Source organism: Lathamus discolor, chromosome W (genome assembly GCF_037157495.1).
Source record: "Lathamus discolor isolate bLatDis1 chromosome W, bLatDis1.hap1, whole genome shotgun sequence".
Classification (NCBI taxonomy): domain Eukaryota; kingdom Metazoa; phylum Chordata; class Aves; order Psittaciformes; family Psittacidae; genus Lathamus; species Lathamus discolor.
In genome coordinates, this window is record NC_088908.1 from 35,220,229 (window position 1) to 35,226,228 (window position 6,000).

The 6,000-nt window shown below is 42.4% G+C and overlaps 1 protein-coding gene across 1 annotated transcript in view; it reads left to right on the plus strand.

Moving 5' to 3' along the window:
• LOC136004289 (low-density lipoprotein receptor-related protein 3-like) overlaps positions 1–5,016 on the plus strand; it is a 62,561-nt gene extending 57,545 nt beyond the window's left edge. The window contains exon 3 of the transcript XR_010608360.1: positions 2,642–5,016. The gene's annotated coding sequence lies outside the window, so the exon portion shown is untranslated. The remainder of the gene's footprint in view (positions 1–2,641) is intronic.
• The last annotated feature ends 984 nt before the right edge of the window (positions 5,017–6,000 follow it).

Sequence of the window (6,000 nt, forward strand, 5' to 3'; positions counted from 1 at the left end):
TTTAGTTCCACTATTACTGGTTGAGCTGCTTTTGATTTTTCCGGGATTTCTGTTTCCCAAACTACAGCCTCTTCTACCTCTTTTGGAATTTGAGCAATAGGTTTGGAAGGCTTGGTGACAGCCAGCATGGCTTCACTAAGGGGAAATCCTGCCTTACCAATTTGGTGGCCTTCTATGATGGGGCATGATGATCATGAGGATGATCAGGGGACTGGAGCACCTCCTGTATGAAGATAGGCTGAGAAAGTTGGGGCTGTTCAGCCTGGAGAAGAGAAGGCTGCGTGGAGACCTCATAGCAGCCTTCCAGTACCTGAAGGGGGCCTATAGGGATGCTGGGGAGGGACTCTTCGTCAGGGACTGTAGTGACAGGACAAGGGGTAACAGGTTCAAACTTAAACAGGGGAAGTTTAGATTGGATATAAGGAGGAAATTCTTTTCTGTTAGGGTGGTGAGGCACTGGAATGGGTTGCCCAGGGAGGTTGTGAATGCTCCATCCCTGGCAGTGTTCAAGGTCAGGTTGGATGAAGCCTTGGGTGGGACGGTTTAGTGTGTGTCGTCCCTGCCCATGGCAGGGGGGTTGGAACTAGATGATCTTGAGGTCCTTTCCAACCCTAACTATTCTGTGATTCTGTGATTCTATGAGCAAATTCCCACATTCCTTAACAAACCAAAATATTTTATTAAAAGGGAATAGGAGCAGTACAAACTGCTCACGTTTATGACAAAAATGTGGTAAATATAACATAAAGTGAAATTTAACATGGCAAAGTGAAATGTAATTTTAGAAAAAAATAACTCCTATATTCTTTAAAAGCTGGCATTTTTGCAGGCCCAAAGGATCACCATACCACACTTCAGCACATTCAGAAAGTGGACTATCAGAGCCAAAATGTTGTTGTGCTGCAGTGACAGGAGTATTCATGGAAGACTGAGTGCTATTTAAAAAATTCAATTTATAGATGGCATTGTCTAATTGTTCTTGAGGGACCATATTCCCCCTTTTTTGTCTTTGTAGAATGGGATTTCAGAACAGCGTGAGTTCATTCCACAACCCCCTGGCCTGTAGGGGAGTGGGGAATACCAGTGACATGTGTGACACCCCATTGCTGTAAAAATCGTGATAAAGCTAATGAGGTATACGCAGGGCCATTATCCGTTTTCAACTGGGAAGGAACTCCTAAGGTTGCAAACAAACGTGTTAAATGTCGGAAAATATCACGGGCCTTCTCTCCTTTATGGGCAGAAGCTGAAATCATATGTGAAAATGCGTCAACAGACACATTAACATATTTAAAGGCACCAAAGGAAGCAATGTGTGTAACATCTGTTTGCCAAATCTCATTTGCCTTTAAGCCATGAGGATTGACACCCATGGCAAATGAGGACTCAGCTGTTGACTGACAGTCAGGGTGAGACCTGACAATTTGTTTTGATTGAGATTAAACTGTTAAACCTGTTTAAACTGAGATTAAACAGGTTAAACTGTTCCTTTAAAGCAGAGGCATTCTGATGAAAAAAAGAATGTGAAGCAGCTGCAGAAGTAAACTGTACAGTGTTAACAGTCAAGGAGTCTGCTATGTCGTTACCTGCAGTTAAAGGGCCAGGCAGGCTGGAATGCAGTCTAATATGTCCAATAAAAACAGAGTAATTCCTAGTTTCCAAACAATGTTTTAGCTTCAGCAAAATGTCAAAAAGCACACGGTTATTGATTTCTTTTAACACACTAAAAGAGAGGTGTGGTAACAATCGAACAACATATTCTGAGTCACAAACAATATTTAAGGATTCTACAGGGAACAACTGTAGTGCATGTGAGTCTGCAGCAATTTCAACAAGCTGCTGTCCCGTTGTGATGACTATTAGAGGGGCCCTGCCTCCAGCCAGGTGGAGGTAGGAGATAATCGGATTTACTGGACTGTGTGGATCAAATGGCCTGGCACATCAGTCCCACAGAAGTATAAGGCTTTAGTAGATACTGGTGCACAGCTGATTCGGAGAAAACCCCAGGAACAAACTTGCCAACAAAGTTTTCAAGCTGACAAGCAGGTATTCTTTATTGCGGCACCGGGAGACACGGGGGACAGCTCCTCCTAACGTGTGTCTCTCCCTGTTGCTCCACAAGTCATCCTTATATAGTCCCTGGGCATACATACATTACGTCATTTTCCAGAAAGTTCTGCGCATGCATACAGAATTGTGGTGGTGGTCTCTGAGGGTCGTTTACTTCTTCCAACAATCTTCATCACTTCCGGCAGCCTTTGGAGCACGCGCAGTAGATGCTCATACCAGTTTAATTGGTTCGTTAGCACAGGAGACATAATAATCCTCCTATCCTCCTACTTACCAGTTAGTTTAACTGTAGCCCATCCTGGACACCTGCCATTCCCAGATACTCCTTATCCCTGTGTCCTGTTCTTCTAGCCTGTTTTTCTTAAAACTCTGTCAACTATAACAATTTATCTTGTACAAGAATGCTCAGTGTGTTCTCTAGCTGCACTCTATTTTTTTTTTCTATGAATCATGCACTTTAGTAATTTTCCATTGCTACTGTTACAAAGCCATCAAACTTAGCATTACTTAAAACTGATTCTAAAGGTTTATATATTCCATTTTGTGATTTTCTGTCCCCCTTGTTTCACAGTGTACCCTGATGCCATCAAGCTGTCAAGGGGTGGAACCCATATATATTTCTGGAGTGACAGGAGGATCCCAAGAGTTGACTGTACTGGAGGCTGAAATCAGCCTAACTGGGAGGAAATGGCAAAAAAAACCCCATTGTGACTGGTCCAGAGGCTCCAGGCATCCTCGGCATAGACTACCTCAGGAGAGGGTACTTCAAAGACCCAAAAGGGTACCAATGGGCTTTTGGTATTGCTGCTTTGGAGACTGAGGAAATTGAGCAGCTGTCCGCCTTGCTTGGTCTCTCAGAGGATCCTTCTGTTGTGGGGTTGCTGAAAGTCGAAGAACAACAAGTGCCAATCGCGACCACAACAGTGCACCGGCGGCAATATCGCACCAACCGAGACTCCCTGATTCCTATCCATCTCCTGATTCGTAGACTGGAGAGTCCGGGAGCGATCAGCAGGACCCGCTCACCCTTTAATAGCCCCATATGGCTCTGCTGAATTCTGCTTCTATTCACATAGATTTCTTCAGAACTTGAATTGTTGAACTGAACTTAGCTACCTGAATAAACCAACAATTCATAGGCCAGGGTTCATGTGGCCAGTAACTGCCATACAGAAGCAAGAGAAAATAGCCAGAAGCATGAACTACTGGAAAAAGAATCACAGACTGGTTTGGGTTGGAAGGGACCTTAAAGCTCATTTAATTCCAACCCCCTGCCATGGGCAGGGACACCTTCCACTAGACCAGGTTGCTCAAGGTTGCTAATGCACCTGGAGGATCTACTTCCACTACAAGTGCTTGGGAAAGAGAGAAGAATACAGGGCAGCAAGAAGAGGGGGCAGCAGGAGGATCATAAAATAGATGGAGCTTCAAGTTAATGTTTGTTATCACAATCTAGTGCACTGGTGCTACATTTTACCCACCTTTCAAAACCAGTCAGTGAGATTTAGAAGAATTACCTGCATTGTATTAAATCTCAGCAGAAAATAAGACTCTATTCCTTAAGAAAAAAAAAAAAACAAAACAAACCAATGCAACAGAACAAACATGTTTTATTTTTTGTTCGTTAACTAAAATATCCTATTCTTCTGTCTTAGGATTTGAAAGAATGAAACTTCTGCACTATGCACAAATTAAACTCATTTGCAATGTTGCTATATTGGCAGCCAGTTAAAAGGAGAGCCACAGGAAGGATACTGGCAGTCAGACTGGGAGCAAGACCAGCGTTATTGCCCACATAGATAATTCTGATTCTCTCTGCATTGCATTTGATTCTGCAACTGAGATAACACAGGTGTAGACCTTAATATCTGAGAGACTAGAGCATTTCCCTCTAAACCAAGGTTCAATTGACCATTACTGTCACTTATCTCTCAGTAGGACTTCTCCCCATGCTCAAGAGCATCCTCTCTCATGTTGAAGGCCTGATTTTGCACATTTACATCTTCAAAATCCCCACTGTAGCAGTCTGGGGGTACATGAGATGCAATACTGCAACATGTGATGGGAGAACATGGTACCACAATAAGAAATCCTGAACTGCCAGCATTATGACATGAAGCAAGAAACAGGGTCTAGTACTGAGTGGCTAAGGTCACCATAGCCTCCCCTCAGTAAATCCTGACCTAGATACATGATTTCACCCCAAGTTTCAGCTGATTTCCTAAATATCTAGAAAGCTTCTATATTATACATGACATCACAAAACCAGAAATAACAGAAAATGATGATTTATCAGTACGGAAATTTTTCTAATTTCAGCCTGATCTGGTTTTCTGCTAATTATTCCCCCAAATTTTTTGAAGATAGATAGAACATTGCTGGCTGAGATGCTCTGTGACCCTCTTCACTTAGATGGGAGAGCATTGGCTAGGCAAAGAACAACGGTTTGTAGGTATATTAGTGAAAGTATTTCTTACATTGCAGAATCACCTGTTAGTCCAAAGTAATTATACAGTTTACTTTGTTAAAATATGTTAATACTGTTTTTTTTCATCAAATTACTATACATAGATCCCTAATATTTCATTGCTAAAACATACATATGCTGCCTTTGTTTGATGCAATGCCCACAAGTCTTTAATTTGGAATTAAGATTAAAAGGTCCCTTCAAAGTAATGGACTGAACAAAAGCATCTGCCTTTGGCATTTTCATCATGAAACAATTTTGAGTAAATTTTCCCTCAAGCACAAAATATATATCACTATATTGATCATTTATATCTTGAAATAAAAGTGTGATTTTCCCAAAGCCTGCTTGAACTAAATTATTAGAAAAGATGTGAAAGGTAAAGCATTACATTGCCTCACTACTCTCCCCATTGACTTTTGCTTCAGAGTAAGAAAATCTAGAAATCTAGTATAGTCAAAATGTCCAAATCAAGGATGGAACAGTCTAAGGTAGCTTCTCTGTCTATGCACTGATCTTTACAAAATTTTATAATTTTACTTTTGGAGTGGTTGGCTTGGTGTTTTGGGGGTTTTCTTAGGTTTTATTTTTTTTTCAATTCCTCATTAAAGACTGACATTGTGCCCTGGGATCAAATGTAACAGTAAATTTTCTCCTTCTTAGTAGCTGGAGCAATGCTGTGTTAGGCTTTAGTCTGAGAACAATGCTGATAACAAACCAACGGATTAGTTGTTGCTAAGTAATGCTTATCCCAATCAAGGACTTCTTCAGTCTCATGCTCTGCCAGTGAGGAGGGGCACAAGAAGCTGGGAGGAAGCAGACAGGACACGTGACTCAAAGTAGCCAAATATTCCATACTACAGCACATCATGCCTAGTATATAAACTAGGGGGAGTTTCCTGGGTTTAGCAGTAGCAGTCATTTTTTCTCCTTCTTAGTAGCTGGTGCAGCGCTGTGTTTTTGACTTACGGCCTTGGAACAGCGCTGATAACACCTATGTTTTTGGTTACTGCTCAAATGTTTAGACTGACCGGGAGGAAGCAGAGACAGGACACCTGACCCAAACTAGCAAAAGAGGTATTCCATACCACAGCACGTCATGCCCGGGATATAACTGGGAGTTACCTGGAAGGGCACTCTCTCCTCGGTAGCGCTCGTTTTCGCGTTTTCGCGGGTGGTATAGTATTCTCTTAACTTGTTGTTTCCCTTATCATTATTATTATTGGTGGTAGCAGTAGTGATTTGTGTTATACCTTAGTTACTGGATTGTTCTTATCTCAACCCGTGGGAGTTACATTCTCTCGATTCTCCTCCCCAGCTTTCCGGGAGTGGCGGGGTGGGGGTGGGGGGGGGGGGGTGGGGGAAGGGAAGAAAGAGGTGGTGGGAGTAGAAACTGCATGGATGACTTGGCAACAGGGCTTAAACCATGAGAGTTCTTTTTGGCGCCCATCATGGAGCACGAG